At 43.3% G+C, this 15,754-nt stretch overlaps 1 long non-coding RNA gene across 2 annotated transcripts in view; it reads left to right on the top strand.

Annotated features, from left to right (window-relative positions):
• Nucleotides 1-3,462: 3,462 nt before the first annotated feature.
• LOC131494957 (uncharacterized) overlaps nucleotides 3,463-15,754 on the top strand; it is a 232,257-nt gene continuing 219,965 nt past the window's right edge. The window contains exon 1 of one of the 2 annotated variants that reach the window (XR_009253680.1): nucleotides 3,463-3,978. This is a non-coding gene — a long non-coding RNA (uncharacterized LOC131494957). The remainder of the gene's footprint in view (nucleotides 3,979-15,754) is intronic. The other variant, XR_009253679.1, reaches the window with a different exon arrangement.

Here is a 15,754-nt window from a genome sequence, read left to right as displayed (position 1 = left end):
ATATATACACATCTCTATAGGTTTGATTTTGCACATCTTCCACCGTTGAGAAGGAACGACAACAGAAATCTTGTAGCCTAGCGGGGATGGGGGAGGGGGATGGAGATTTTCATTGTCTAAGCTCTGCACACGCAGCCCAAGGAAAGACGCTCATTGCCGTGTGGGGCTCCTTCTACTTTCTGCTTGAAATTCAGAAGCGTTCAACGCAGTAAAGCGGGGGTTTGGTCGCCCTCCCTGCCTCCCACCCTCTGCGTTCTCTCTTCTCTCTCTCTCTCCCTCCCTCTCCCTCCTCTCTCTCTCTCTCTCTCCTTCTTTTCTCTCCTGTCCCCTCCCTCTCTCTTCTGCAGCTCGAAGTCTCTCTCTCTCCCTCTCTCTCTCTCTCTCCCTCGCTTTTTTTCAAAAGAGGGCAGGTCGCTTCCTGCATCCCAATGAGTTAAATCAGTCACTTACTTCTCATGCATCAGCAGCCTCTATAACAACCCGAGGGCTGCAGGCACAAAAGAGCATTTAGCTGCCTCCAATTTGTGTAGAAGGCCTGTCCTTAATTTGTTTTTGGAGTATAATTAAATCATGTATTTCACGTAATATGAAAATACCAAGTTCCCAACTTTAGCGAATGAACCGCTAATGGAAACCTTTGAAAATATACTTGCCTTCTTGTGGGTGTCCTGAGAAAGGGCCTAGGACGCCCCAGAAACGGTGAGGCCAAAGGTTTGGGCCCAAATCTACCCGCCCCTCCCCCCTTTACACGTCAAGGTCACAGTCATATGATTCCCCCACCCCTTTAAAACGGAGCCCTTTTCTCAACTCTTTGCCTTGGAAAGGAATTAAGCCTTTTTGTGGTATGGGAAGATCTGAAAGATTAAATAAATAAATAAATAAATAAATAAATAAATAAATAAATAAATAACATCCTTAATCTGAAATACACACGTAAGCAGAATCAACCATGATCAGAGGATATGGTGGTAGGGGTTGTGGGAAGGCTGACATACCATGTGAGGGTGTGTGGTTTTCACCTCCTCCCCCCACCCCTTTTTGCCAGGCGAAATCTGAGGTCTCTGGTTTTGCTAGGGTTTCTTCCCGCGGCTGAGTGGGCCTTACTGGGCGACAGAGCTTGCGACTATCTTTTTTTTTAAAGCTCTCAGTCTCTGAGGGGTCCAGATCTCCAAGACACCGCCCAATGGTGTGTGTGTGTGTGTGTGTGGGGGGATCCGTGTGTATGGTTCCCCCTCCTCTAAAAGGCCTGGGGCACAAAGAGCAATTCTGCCTTCCTGCAGTTTCTCTTTCAGAAAAAAATCCAGGCCTGGCCATTGTTCTTCCTCAATGAAGGGGGCTAGGGTGATAACAGAAAGACCTCCTCCTCATCACCCACCTCCTCCCTCACCCCACCCAAGACCACTGCTGGGGGGGGGGTGGATTTGGGAATATTTTCTTGCTTCTGAAACGCCTGCCTGGGAAATCATGGGACCCAATACCCCATTAATATCTTCAGTATCTTCCTTGTATTTTCATCAGCAATATTCCGTTAAGTCGTCAGCACCCCCACTCCCCATTTTCTGGTTCTAACAGGGCTTGTTCAGAAACACTGCATTCAGATATCAGAGAGGTTAGGACTATAGACAACCACATTTAGTTCTATCGAAAGGGAATGAAACAATATCACTGGCCACCTCCTGTCGCTGAATATTCGCTCTTACACCGTAAAGCACCCTGGGGTTCTGAGTAAGGCCATGTTTCACCTTGAACATTTATCAAACCGGACTCTGCCGCCTCTGCTGCCACAGGAGGAGGAACAGGCCGCCAGCACCCAGCTGACATCTGCTTGAAAAATCCAACAATACCTTCAGTGGGGTCGTTTGCAAAAAGTGAAAACCAAAAATTAAAGAGGGTTTTTTTTAAAAAAATAAAAGGTATACATACATATGCATACGTGTGCGTGTTCGCCAAAATGCTGGGTTTGGGGTCTCGAATGGCTTAAAATAAAACAACAGATCTGCAGTTATGCCCAGACCGAAGGCCTCACTGAACCGGTGTTTTATTAGCGGCGAGAGAAAACGTTCTGTTAGGAAGCACTAGAAGGAATGCGCATTGTCCCCCTGCCCTTTATCTTTCACCAGATGATGCTCATTCTATCCGTTTCCAGTGTATTGACCTGGGATGTGGGACTGTTAAAGATCGGCAACGTCTTGCCAAAGCCTGAGGGAGGCAGGGTCACGCGGTGCGCACTGGTCGCGCAGCCGGGAAGCTGCGGCTCTGTGCTCTGATTAGCCAGAAGGGTCTGCTCTGTTGGGTGACGACTTCAGACGACCCCAGGTGGGCCCTTAACACAGAAAATTCCCCACCCCCACCCTGGTTCTGGTGATGCCAGCTTTGCCTCTTCTTCCTGGTCCTGGAATTTCAGCCTTAATAATGGGGAGGCCTTAGGAAGAAACCTAGGCGGCGGGTGCCTGTTCTACGTATGGGCCGCTTACTCGCCCGAGGTTTATTCTAGGTCCAAGCTGCAAAAAAAAAAAAAAAAAAAAAAAAAAACCCAAAAAAACCCAAAAACGCTAGAGAGGTCAGAGGCGAAAGCTGGAACGTTCTCCTGGGCCTTTTTACCCCTCCCCCCAAACCCCCAACAGATGGCCGGGCCAGGACACCTGCAAGGCAGCCGGCAGCCGCCGCCTCCGCGCAGTTCTCCGGACAGGGGCCACAGTGTCGGATCAAATAAGGTCACCTAACACCCTGGGCCCAGTTCGCTCATTCCCCCGCCCAAAAAAACCTTCCTCTGGACACCTTTCAGTCCTTTCAGAGAACAGAGCTTCCGATCTCCGCCTCCCACCCTTGGCCCAGGCACCCGAGCGGGCGACCGCTTTCCAGCCTCGGGTTTTTTCGGGTTTGCCAAGCGCGCAAATCTCCTGTCCTGCGCACCTCAGCACCCGGGCTTGGAGCTTATGAAAATGTAACCCAACTCATTGCCAGAAGTTGTTGCTAATTAGTGGATAATAAACTTCTGTAGCCAGGGCACAAAAGTCTTTTAAAAGTGCAAAGGTGTTCTTTGTTATGGCATCAGAAAAGGGATTAGCATATCAATTGGACTGGGGGGACCGGACAATGAGCCCTCCTCCCCCTTCTCTGCCCTTAGTGTGCCGCCCGCCGCCGCCACCTCCTCCTACTCTCTCTGCCCTTCCTCCTCCTCTTCTTCCTCTCCCGGCTCCGAGAGCTGTCAAGGAGCGGTTGGAGACTGCAGGGCGGCGGGCCGGGGCCGCGCGGGCAGGCGCAGTGCAAGCTTCCCGCCGCCCACCAGGCCGCGCGGCCTGCGCGGCGCCCTAGCCCTCGCCCTCGCCCTCGTCCTCGCCCCGCGTCCAGGCGCGCGCTGGGGGAAGGTGGAGGCGCGCGGCAGGGCGTGCGGGGATGCGGAACCCGAGCATCGCGTGACGGGCGGCCTCGAGGGCGGGGACCTGGCCTGTCCGGGGAGGGTGGCCTCGGGCGGCCCCACGCGGCGCCCCGTTCCAGCGCCCGCGGCTCGGGCCCCGCAAAACCGCGCCCTTGGCCCCTCCTGGGCCGTGCGAACCCCCAGGGGATTCTGCACTCTGGCAGTGGGGAGCCGCCGGCTCCCCACCCTGCTCCGGCCTCTCTCGGCCGACCCGCTGACCTCCGACCCTCACGTGCACGCGTCGGGCGGCCAGCAAGCGTTTGGGGGCCAGGCGAGCCCTTGGGTCTCGAGGCAGCCGTGTCCCCGGGGGCGGCGGGTCCGCCGGGCTGGTCCCGGGGCGAGATGCCCACCAACTGCCCGCTCGGTGGTGGCTTCGGCGAGGCGGTCGAGCGGCCCAGGCCTCAGGAGGCCTGGCCACGTCTCCGGCGAGACCTCGCCTGGCCCCGCCGCCCTCGCCCGCCTTCCGCCCGCCCCAAGCTGGCCCCGAGGGAGCCGGCTCCCCGGGCCGACGGAAAAATTGGAAAGCCTTCCCCGCCCGGGTGCAGTAAAGCACAGCAGAAGTAAGTCTCTCGGAGAGGGAGACGCGGCCCAGGCCTGCGGGGCCCTGGCTCCCGCTCCGTCCGCCCCTTCTCCCCTCGCACCCCCCATTCCCCCACCGCCACCCCGCGCCCGGCTGGGTCGGGCCCGGAGCGCGCCGGGGCCGGGGCGCCGGGGCCTGACGGCCCGCCTCGGGCTTGGGGGAGGAGGCGCAGAGACAGGCGCGGGAAGGAAGGCGAAGGGGGAAGGCTAGCAGCGACGGCGCGCTTCGCTCGCCCGCGGCCGAGCCGGACCCGCCACTCTCTGGCCGGCCTGGAGGAGCCGCGGGCCGGGCAGCTCGCCCCTCCGCCCCGAAGCCCCCGCGGACCCTGCCACCCCCACGAGGACACGTTTTCTTTTCTTTTTCTTCTCCCCTCCCCCCCTTTCCCCTCTCTCCCTGGAGGCCGCTTCCGTCCTCTAAATGCGTTTCAAAAAAAGGAAATCTCCGGGGCTCTCCTTTTCCCAACGTCTCGCCTCCTTCTATAGCACTGATGTTTGGCGACCAAGCACCAAACTCACACAAGTTTCCCCGAAAACGAACTGCTTTTACTGCCGCGAGGAAAAATGTCGGGGGAAAAAAGTGGAGGTCGGTGTTTCCCTAAATGCAAAACATCAGAGAGGAATCTGAAAAGAGCTTTACTTTCCCTGCGAAATCTCCATTGTTGCTTGGCAAACAATGGGAGCCCGGGCGACTGTGGGGCTGAGAGAATGAATAGGCGATCCGCGGGATGTGTGCGGGTCAGTGCTTGGGGTCCCGGGCCTAAAGCCCCTTTCTCAGCTTGCCACAATAAACCAGAGCAAGGTTTAGTCTTTACTGGGTCACCGGCCATCCTCTATTATTCAACACTTCACAACAAAAAACACTTATTAATCAGCGCTGACCAGAGGCCCCTTTTGAAACAAGAGAAGAGGGGAGAGAGGGGGAGAGAGAGAGAGGTGAAAAGAAGATTGAGAAGCCCTGGACAGAGCTTTCTAAAGCCAGAGCAACCATAGGGTACCTTCCTCCAGTGGCCAAAGTTTATTTGACACAACAAAGTTTCTAATCAGGCCACCGGGACCTGGATTTCTCCTCATTTGCCTCACTCCCCTTCTCTTCCTCTGAAGATGTTGGAGACTTTGTTGCGAGGAAGGATGGCTTTAGGTCAAATTGCTAAGGCCTGATCTTAAAGATCTAATTGCTATTGGAAGAGAAGCCTGTTTCCCAGCTGGGCCTCCACTCTGGAAATGGAGCAAGGAAGACTGTGTCCAGTTCTGCTCTGGGCACCCTGCTGATGGATGAGGTGTCAGGCCAGTAGTCATGTGAGGACTGGTTTCCAAATGGTATGAGCAGTAGTCAAATGGGGTACTTCTTGGTGATGCTGAATGCAATCTGTAGATTTTCTACTTCATGATGTTTCAGTCTGGATATATGAACGGACTAAACTTGTTTGCTAGGACGAAGAGGATGCTGCTGGTTCTTAATGCTTTGACAAGGATTTCAGGAAAAGAATGTGATGAATAGTTTTAGAGAAGAAAGCGGTTCAAAATGTTCCATGCCACTAAAGTCAGTGGGTTCTTTGCTCAACTTTGATAATTTTTAAAGGGCTTATTGGATGTATGGAACCTAATTGTGTTTCTTTCATTTATCTGGTTACATGATAATTATGAACACATGCTCAGACATATATGGACACTCCTATACATCAAAGTGAAATGCTACATATATCAGTTTTATGGATGAGTTTAATCCATTTGGAACTCAGCTAGATATTTTTGATGGCAAAATCTTGTTGCTTTTTGATTTGGGGTTGGGAGCCAATATTTCTTGGTTATTCTGTCTGTTTTACATTACTCAGGTTGTAATTTAGCCAAGTGAGCAAAACTCTTTTGTAATGGCTGATGTGTACAAGTGAACAGAGGCAGCACATATTGAATCTTGGTTGTCAAAAGCTATAAAACAATTATTTTCCTAAAGAAATAGAAGTGAGTGTCAAAGCAGTAGTCTTTTAAGTTTAGAATTTCGTTTGTGTGCACTTTTGGATTCCTGTGTAACGTAACTAACCATTTCCCTTGTTATGATTCAAAGAAGCCTTTTAAGCCCAGAAAACGTATGGATGGTGTATGTGGATGGGGATTGTGACTTCAGCAAATTGAGCTGTAGAACTAGCTGGCTTGGTAATGAAAGCAAGAAGGCAGAATTACTTGGTAGTAAACTACATTGGTATTTACCAGAGCTTATGTAGGAAATGCAAAAATGGGTTGCATGGTTTGGTCTCAGGAAGTGTTTTACTTAGACGCCTACTATTTCAGAATGGCTTTTTTATGTCGAAAATATTGTGTTACTCAGATTTTGCAGAGCTCAACGCTTCTTGCAATGGAGTAATCAACTGTTATCTGAATTATTTAAAGCCTGGGATTAAAGGCCTTGGAGTTGATGCTGACAAGCTCTCACATGTAGGCAGGGGAAAGTTTAGTATTCTTTTCTTTCTGTATATACTTTGAAAATAATTTGGTCAAGTGTGGTGAATTATTGTTAAAATTTATGCATGGGAACAATGAATAATTCTTTTACAAATCGTTTTCCAAATGAGCAAATAAGATATTCAGGAAAAGAGTAGGAATCTGTTTCATACATTATAGTGTGTCACCTAAACTTCATTGTTTTTAAAGGACTATTCTTTAAAAAAGAAAATGTTTGCTCTAGAAATCCCTACTGTTTCAGAAAAGTGTTTGGGATGTGGATACACAGAATATTTTCATTCAACAAATCCATTTGTAGGACATGACAATTTTATGTCATGTTTTTCCTTTTAGTATTTTGGTTAGCTTCCTAATTTGCTTAAAGGAAACGATAATCTCTTTGTGTATTTTTACTTGTAAAATGAAGGTATGTACTAAATGGGACTAATCATTCACAGATTATCTTCTGAATTCTACTGAATAAGCAAAGAGTCAAGAAAAGCTTTTATCATAATATATAATACATTGAATGTGTGTGTGTATCATCACATAGCACATCATCTTAACACATGTTTATAGACTTCAAATACTTTCTCTTTCTTTCTTTCTTTCCTTCTTTCTTTCTTTCTTTCTTTCTTTCTTTCTTTCTTTCTTTCTTTCTTTCCTTTCTTTCTTTCTTTCTTTCTTTCTTTCTTTCTTTCTTTCTTTCTTTCTTTTTCTTTCTTTTTTCCTGAGAAATTAAGTAAATAGCATGGTAATGACATTCCCTTAAACATACCAGTGAATTTGTATGGAAATTGGAATAGCTTTCACATTTGTCAAAGGAGAAAAGAATAATACATAAACATATATTCAGCAAATGTTTAAAATAGAGAAATGCTATTTGTTTATATTATTTACCATGGATGCAATAGTTATTAAATTTGGCATATCTTTATGAAATCATTGTTATTCCAAAGTACATTTATTCCGTACTATATACATACTGTTGCATTTTTTAAAAAGAAAGTACTTACATCTGTAACAAAAACCTAAAAATCACATGATAAATTTAGCATAACATAAAAATTACTTTATAGGTAGCTAGTCCTCTATATCCTGGAGAATTGTTTTTTTCGCCTTAAAAAAATCCATCTGGACAATTTTTTTAAAATGACACATTTAAATAAATCTCAGTTACAAAAGGAAACAAATATCTTGGTAGACCTCGTACATCTTTATCCAAATGAAAGTTAGATGGCAAAGCCTCTGGCTATCAAATGAAAAGTATTTGTAGTCTGGTGAGTTTATTTTAAAACATATTTCAATTTTTGCATTTGTTTTTCTTCCTAGCAGATGCATATAATTCAGACATTGTTCCACCTTGACAGAATTTGTCAAATTCAGTTCAAATTTACATCAACGTGATCTGATGAAGTGTAATATCAATAGGTTATCATGAAGTACAAATGTAAACTCTAGCAAATGTTGCTTTAATACTTACTACTTTTTCTTTTATCTAAAAATAAATCAATGTAGTTTTTCATAATAGAGAGAAGGTACAAAGGAACTGATAGAAATTTGACTTTGCCCCCTATGATTTACCCTGTTGCCAGAGAATTCTGGTTAGTTGTATAGATCTGAGACTTCTGTGAAGAGACTCAACCTGGTACTTACTTATTTATAAACTTCCGCCTCACTAGAGATTCAAAGTTATATTTAGGAAACTAGAACCTCACACGATACGTGTTTATTTGATTCTTCGATTTAAATACTTCATGAGTACACCAAAAGTAATTTTTAGTGGAAAATTTTCATTAGGATTACATGCATTACATCTAAAGAACCCTGATGTATTTCTATATATACCATGGCACAACATCTCAGTTTTTGGAAACAAAAGAAAATGAAGCTTCTGAATGAAACTACTCCCTCCCCAAATTTCCAGAGTTCTTCTTAGTTTACTATTTCCTTCAACTCATTGCATTTTGATAAATATACTGTAAACTCCATTTTGGCTTACACAACAATTTTTCGCCCAGAAATCTATCTGCTTATGTAACCATTTGTGAGAGAGCAGAGTGTTCTAGAGAATTTCACAAAAGTCTGGAAAGACATGTCTGTATGTGTATTTAAACGCTTTAAATTTCAGTGGTTTGTGGATATTTATTATAAGTTTAAAAGGAATTATTCAGTAGTCCCTTGCTTTATGGTATTTTTTTAAAATGAAATCTAAGTTTTAGAAATGCTTAAAAAATAAAATATATAAAGTGGAACACTTCTGTATTTGGATTTTTTACTTTGGTTATCAGAGACTGAGTCGATAAAGATGCAGCTTTTTTTTTTTCAATTAAAGAGATATTTGGAGGTACTGTAGGAAGTTAGCTATGTCGAAGTTATGGCAAAGAACTAAGGTGTTTTGGTTTGGGTTGGCTTGGTTTTGTGTTTTTATGGAATAGAATGTAGCTAAAAGTTCTTGAACTCCTATAGTGTCCCTTACTCATTTTGTTACTTTTTTGTGGGAATACTACCGGGGCCAGGCGTGTTAGAGAGGAGAATCTCTAACTATGGACAGTAGAATCTATGGATCCAATAGAGTTTGTGTGGTAATGCAAATGATGCTGAACCAGTCTCCCTCTGCCAGGAAAGGATCCATTTTTCAAGCTTTTCATTCTTTGTCATTCTCCTGCCTCTCCACTCAAAGTGAGTAGGCGATCCCATGAAAATTAAACTCTGGTAAAAATCATTTGTTCTGCACCTGATGACAAAGGTATCAAGAGGCAGGAGAATGACTCAGGTTTCACGTCAGGATTGGCCCATTGGAGTTTGAGCTAATCTGCAGCAATATAATGTTACGATTTATGTATGTGTACAGTGTTTTATTTCCCAGTAGTTACACATACATTGTAGATGCATGGATACCATATTTAAAATTAAAACCCTAAAAATGAGAACATTTACTTGAACATATTTTGTAGGGAAAAGAGCATAGGGGGGAAATGTCTTAGTTATGGGAAAGGAAAAAACACATGGCCATGAAAATATATAATTACATTGTATTGGAGCTAGCTTTAATCAGATTCCAGTTTTCTGAAGACCACAGTTAACTGAAGATTATGAATATCCCAAGAGTTTTTCTAGGTACTCTAGTTCTTCCTTCTTTAGGAAAGGGAGCTTTTATAAAACCAGCCGGCTGAGACTCCACTCTATCTCAACTGCTTTTTATCTCAAGGTCATTCAATGACCCCCAGAGACCTAGAAATAAACACGGTTTGTTTGTACATATACATGTCCACAGAGCCTAGTCAGGACAAGTCATTCTGGGGTCACCAGGGAGGAACTGAGGTTGGGGCTATGAGCCTGGTTCGGGAAGACTGTTAACTTTGACATGACAGTTTTCCTGGGATTTTGCGAAGGGCCTTGCACTCAGGAGCAGGGGCACGGTTTCTCTAAGGTGGAAGAGTAATACCATTTCATGCTTTGGTGAGGACCTGGCTTTGTTAGCATCAATCCTAATGATTCCCACAGCTTTGAAGAAAATGAGCTTCATGAGGAAGCTTTCCTTTTCTCTTCCTTTCCCTTGTCTACTTTCTCTACTCTTCCTTCTCCCTTCCCTTCCCTTCCCTTCCCTTCCCTTCCCTTCCCTTCCCTTCCCTTCCCTTCCCTTCCCTTCCCTTCCCTTCCCTTCCTTCTCTCCCTCTCTTCTCAGACTACAGTGGCACTGAATCAGTCCCATGGACAGATGTATATTCTACCATGGGTTTGCTTGCTTTGTTAGTTATGCTTTAAAACTGGTCTGGTGAGAGTGTAAATGAAATGTCTGTACTTAATTTTTTTCTCTTTCTTTCTTCTGAGTGTTCCACTCTTCAAAGAAGCTAAATATCTTAGATTAGTGTACTTGCTGAGCATGAGCCTCACTGCAGAGTCTGGAGGTCAGGCCAGAGGTATGGAGAAGAGCAAACTACGGGTGTGGTTTTCTTCTATGGTGGGCTTCAGGTGGCCTGAGGTTTGCAGATCTAAGGCCTATCTCTGAGACTACCCAAGCAGTCTCAAACTTTTAGGAACTCTCCTGGTTTTTGAAGCTCTTCTCGATCTGAAAAAAAAGGAATGGGTTATCCTTTCTGGATAATTCTATGTTCACATTCCCTCTGGAGTGTGTGTGTGTGTGTGTGTGTGTGTGTGTGTGTGTGTGCATGTAAGGAGAAAGAGAGGGGTGACAGCTGATGCTAGGTGTAGTAGTTGAGACATGGGAATGGCCTTAGTTTAAAGTTGGAAAGCAAACGTATATAAACGTGGTTATCAAGGACCTTTTAGAACATCAAAGTAAGTCAAACAAACTAGGACAAATAATTGTACAGTTTTACAGTGTCTCTAGTGTGGAAGAGTACTTCTATAGATCAAAAGATTAAGGGGACTCAAAACTCTGAACAGCCTGGGAACCAGTAGAATTGGTGGGCTGTAAGAGAAGCTGGCCCTTGTATCCCTGATCTTTAAGTAAGACGGAGGGAATGTGGGAAGAAAAGAGAACTGACATGTGGTTGGGTTTACCAGATGTCAAATGTTCTACCAGCCTCTTTCACAGCATGTTATTTTATGTATTCTCACCAAAACCCTTCAAAGTAAGAGTTAATTTTTATTCATTTTAGAGAGGAGAAAACAGAAGCTCTGGAGGGTTATATAACTTGACCAGGGTCACACAGCTAACATGTTTTGGAATCCAGATTAGAATTCAGAGAAGCTTGTCTCTAGAATCCGGATTCTTTTTCTTAAACCAGAAATATCTCACATGATTTATTTTCCTCATAATCATTCATGACAGAAGTAAGTATTTAATCACCATGTATCTTTCCAGACTGATCTTTCTCGATACTCTCCTCCATGTGGTTATATTATACTTCTGTCATAGGGGCAGATGCCTTATGCTTTTCCATACAGCCCTAACCCAAAGTTGTATTCTTGACTCAACCCTGTTCAGTTTGCCTAGAGTGCCTTCACCGGGACATTGATTTGGGCTGTCTTTTGTCCACATAGATGTGTGAACTGATAAATTTGGACCGAACTGATACATATACATAGGTATACATGAATTGGTGTTTTATGTTGCATTATATTGTGAAACAGAAATTCGGCAAAGGCAGTAGCAATGTTGCTTTTCAGAAATTTAATTTTAGGACGTGAAGATTCTTTTTCTTTCTTTTTCCAGTTCTTTAATATTTATTTTAAGAAAGGATTTTTCCCGCATTCTATTTCACATCCTAGTGCACAATCTAGCCAATTAAATCATGAGTCAAACTTCGAGGGCTTGAGTTAGTTCTTTATTGAGCTTAGGCATTATTTAGTAGCAAAATTAACTGTTTCAAGCCCTTGGTTGCAGTTCTTTTTGCACTTACTAAATGTTTCATATTGTATTCTTTTTAAGTTTATTTATTTATTTTAAGAGAGAGAGCTTGGGCATGAGTAGGAGAGGGACAGAAAGAGTGAGAGGGAGAGGGAGAATCCCAAGCAGGCTCCCTACTGGCAGCACAGAGCCCAATATGGGGGACTCAACTGTGAGATCTTAACCTGAGCTGAAACCAAGAGTTGGACACTTAACCGACTAAGCCACCCAGGCACCCCTGATACTTTATTTTCGATTCCCAAAGGAAGGGAATATGAAAATATTGTGTTAGTAATATGCCCATATTGGAAGGAAATATAAAATGTGTTATTAATAATGGGGCGCTTGGGTGGCTCAGTCAGTTAAGCGTCTGACTTCTGCTCAGGTCACGATTTCATGGTTTGTGAGTTTGAGCTCCCCTGGGGGCTCTCCACTCTCCATGCAGAGTCCACTTTGATCCTCTGTCTCCCTCTTTCTCTGCCCTTACCCTGCTCTGTCTCTCAATAATAAACATTTAAAAAATGTGTTAGTAATATGCCTATATTGCATGAATTTTTCTAGATATGAGGATACTTTCAGCATATTGAATATCATTCTCTGCCTCAGTTTTCTTATCATGAGAGTAATAATCCCTATTTTAGTGGGAACTTAAAAAATTTATCAATTTTGGCAGAACACCTTAAAAATGATAAATAATATCAAGTTTAAAAGTGACAATATAAGTGCTGCTAGAAAAATTTTAACTTCAAGTTAAATTAATGCTTTTATTTTCTTAGGTTTTTTTTGTTGAAACATTAATTTTCTCTCAAGACTCATGTGAAAAATCTTTAAAGGACTATTACTTGTCCGTAAAGACTATTTCTGAAAACACAAAAACCCTAACGTCAATAAGAATTCTTTTCATTTGGCTAACAATGCCGGAAAAATTAGGTCAAGAAAGATAGAGTAGTACTTTTTAAATTACAATATTTTGTTGATTAAAATGACAGTAAATAATGATGGAAATATGAAAGATAGCATATTAACATTTAATATAGTGGTTTTTGGATAAGAACTAGACATTGGAGATCACACCAAGTGTTTGCTTCAAAGATGCGAATCACCTTGAAGTTACGCCTTTGGATATGAAATACTATTTGTCGTAGTACTGCTCAAAATCAAATTTTGACAGTTACTACAAGGAAAGAAGCAGTAAGAGCCCATACTCATTTGGATTCTTTCAGAATAGTACTGCAATGTCAGCGACCAAAATACTGGCCCCCAAATCATTCAATCCTGAGTTTTATTTGGAGTCAAATCTCAGGTGAGCCAGTAGAGCTCTTTGACTTTGATTTAACTTCTTCATCCCCAAAATGGAGATAAAATTGCTTACTTGCCAAAGACAGAGTGAATACTAATTAATTAATGAGTTTGAGCATTGCTAATAAATTCCCCTTTCTTAATGCGGTTTCCGAGGCTACAAACTCAGACATGCTGAAGATGCAGAAGTTCTGTGTTCAAATATAATGTAGCTCAATGTTCGGGTTGTTCAGATGTGTACCCGGCAGACTCAAAACACGGATGAGTTTCTTGGGGAACTTAAAGTTGGCTTTAAACGAACCAAATCACAGTGAAACTTTTGGTAGAAAACACCAAATTCTACCGGTTTCACCTATGAAACTTAAGATTTACACGTGTGTCTGTGTGCGTGTGTGTGCGCATGTGCTTTATTTATTTAAATATATGCAGTTTCTTTTGCCTTTCAGATGGAAATGTAGAAAAAATGTATTTAGGAAAATAAGCCACCAAATCACAAAGACTCCAAACTAGTGCTTATTTGTAGTTACTAATATGTATGCTGTGTCCAAGGCCTGACAACATGGGTGTAGGTTGAGCTGTTTGTATCCGACATGCTTAACTTAATTTTAAGGAATTGTTTTATGTTTTCAGGAATTAACCTATCATAATAGTATCATCCATGCAGGGAAGTAAGTTAGACCACATGATGGCCTTCCAGGGTGAATGGGTCTCATGTGTGTGAGATGTCATGGAAAAGTCACTGGACAAGGAGTCAGGATCCCCCATTTCTGATTGGGGGATCCCCCATTTCTAAGCCTGGCTCTACCTCTATCCAACTAATGTGGCAATGGGCCAGTTGCCTCAAATGTGAATGAGTGCACTAGGTTAACCTCATACTCCTCTAGTGCTACAACCCTAATCTCTTGATTCCTACACTGATAGCCTTCCTCTTGTTTTACACTATCTTTCCGAAGAGTGTTTCTGTAGGCTGGGAATCAACTCCAAGCAAACTACGTGGCAGGGAGTATTGCCTGCAGAGAGCTGTGCACATATTCAATAAATACATATTGCTTGAAATACTTGATGATTAATTAACCATCTAGGGAAAGCCTGTGATCAATGTTGATGACTAAGCCTTAGTGGCAAAATAGTTAAAATTTATTGAGTACCTCTAATGTGTCAGGCACTCTATTTGCAGTATGCATATGATATCTCATTTAAGCAATCATCCAGGAAACACATCTAAATCTTCCTGGAGAGTTTTGACATTACGGTATTATTGGCCATTCTTTTCAGGAAAAGTCTTTTCTGCTGGACTTGCTTGGAGCCTCCCTCTTGATGTCCTTTGAAGAAATTCAATAAAGGCAAATGGGTTTGCATTGGAAGCAAGCAGGACAAAATATTCATAGAAAATTCAAACTGAGGCGCATCTTGAAAGCTATAGCCAAGATCACGTTCAAGCCAGAATCTTCCTCATCATCCATGGTTCCTCCCATATCCTGAATGTGTAAATAGGCAGGATTTTTTAATTTTTTTTTAACTTTTATTTTACTATGTAAATATCTTAAGAATCCGTCTTCTGCTCTTCATCCCTGGGATAGTTGTTTTAGTTCAGACATCATCATTTCTCCTGTGGAATGTTATGGTAGCCTCCTCACTGGTCTGCCTTCTCACTGTTTTCTAATCTCTTCTCTTGTTGCCCCAGTGTTTCCTAACACTCAGACTTTTCATAGTTTAAATTCTTCAACAGTTCTTGACATCCTTGCCTCTTTGTTGTCTCTCCAGGAGGAGGGAGCTGCCCCATTCCCTGGGTTTCTGTGCGCTTAGATATATACCTCTTTGTGCAAGTATATTTTATGAATGTATTTCTTGTTGGTTTCTGAGCTTTCTCTAATACAACCTCTTTGACTCACGTCAGAGATTGGCACATTGTTCATAATTGTTGAGGAAATAAAGAATTTGGGGACCTGAGCTATTCAGGGTTCAGTAAAGGAGATATAATGTAACAGTTTATTAAAATTGTTTTTCTAATTCATTATCTTGTGTGATTATCACAAAAAACCCAACTCTGTAATCTCTGAAATTTTGATCCATGAAAAGGGCTTGGGTTTGTCGCCTTAGAATTTCTGATGGGCAATCTATTTGGTCATGTAACAAGTGGGCAGGGCCTAGAGATAACTATTTTAGGATTATTTCTCAGAGATCTGATCCTCCTTTCTGATAGTAGGCCCTAAAGTTTTAGGGCCAAGTATACCTTGATAGCCAAAGCTGAATCCAGTTTCCAAAAAGGAAATGTTTCCAGTTCTTAGCCCAGGAGAGTGTAGGAGGGCTACGGGAAGAGGCAGTAAGGTAGCTAACACATTTTAGAATGACTGGAATGAAGATGAGTGGAGAAGGTTGCAGAGAAGGAACCTTACTTGGGACCCTGCAGAAGTTTAGATCTGTAAAACCCAGCACTCTGCCCTGTTCTGGCAAATGCAGCTAATGGATAGGGTATTCAAGAGCCTTTTATACTTAGGAGAAGAGAGAGCCAAAGAGGATCCCAAGCAGACTCCTCCCTGTCAGCATGGAGCCCGATGTGGGGCTTGATCCCATGAACCATGACATCATGACCTGAGCTGAAAGTAGGAGTCTGTTGCTTAACAGACAGCCACCCGGTCGCCTCAGCCAGAGGCCTTTTAGCATCA

Source organism: Neofelis nebulosa, chromosome 14 (assembly GCF_028018385.1).
Source record: "Neofelis nebulosa isolate mNeoNeb1 chromosome 14, mNeoNeb1.pri, whole genome shotgun sequence".
NCBI lineage: Eukaryota > Metazoa > Chordata > Mammalia > Carnivora > Felidae > Neofelis > Neofelis nebulosa.
This window is presented reverse-complemented; position numbering and strand designations above follow the sequence as displayed.